Raw genomic sequence first — 718 nt, 5'->3', positions numbered from 1 at the left:
GACAAGGACTGATACCTGTGGAAAAGAGGAGTCCAGTGATCTCAAGTTGCTGGGTAGGAGGTCAGAGAGGAGGTTTTCTCTAAAGGATGGGAGGACGGGATACGTGGAGAGACAGACAGGTGAGAGGAAATGGCATGAACGATAGTTTGAAGGTAGAAGTAAGCATTGCATTGGTGGGGAAAAGTGCAGAGGTGAGCTACCACGCAATTACTTCTGGCTGAACACTGTGTTTCATACCTTCTTCTCATTTAATACTTCACAGCCACACTGGGAAGTAAAGATTATTATCTCCATATCTAAAGAAGTAAAAATAAGATTCAGAAAATTGAATAACTTGAACAACGTTACTTAGAGAATGAGTTTGGGGCCAGAGCGGGGAAGGGAACTTTCAGGACCCCAAGCCTACGACTGTGTCCTTTATAAGGTAGCAGAATAGAAGGAGATGGGGCTACGAAGAAAGTTTGAAGCCTGATGTAAATCTGTCAATTCCAGGCCAAGAAGTATGAACTGTGACCTATAGTGGGGGGTTTCTTGAGCAACAGACACATGAGAAAGCTGAGTTGCATAATCTTGATTTCGTACATGGAGATTAAATTAAGGAAGTGAAGCTGGGAGAAGAGGGAAGTTACCATCTATCTGCGTGAACTCCCATTTCCCTCTCCCTCCCTCTTTTTCCCAGTACTCTGCTCAATCCTGTGTTACCCAGTATCAGTCTCTT

Source organism: Phocoena sinus, chromosome 9, assembly GCF_008692025.1.
Source record: "Phocoena sinus isolate mPhoSin1 chromosome 9, mPhoSin1.pri, whole genome shotgun sequence".
Classification (NCBI taxonomy): Eukaryota; Metazoa; Chordata; class Mammalia; order Artiodactyla; family Phocoenidae; genus Phocoena; species Phocoena sinus.
Note: the sequence above shows the minus strand (reverse complement) of the source record.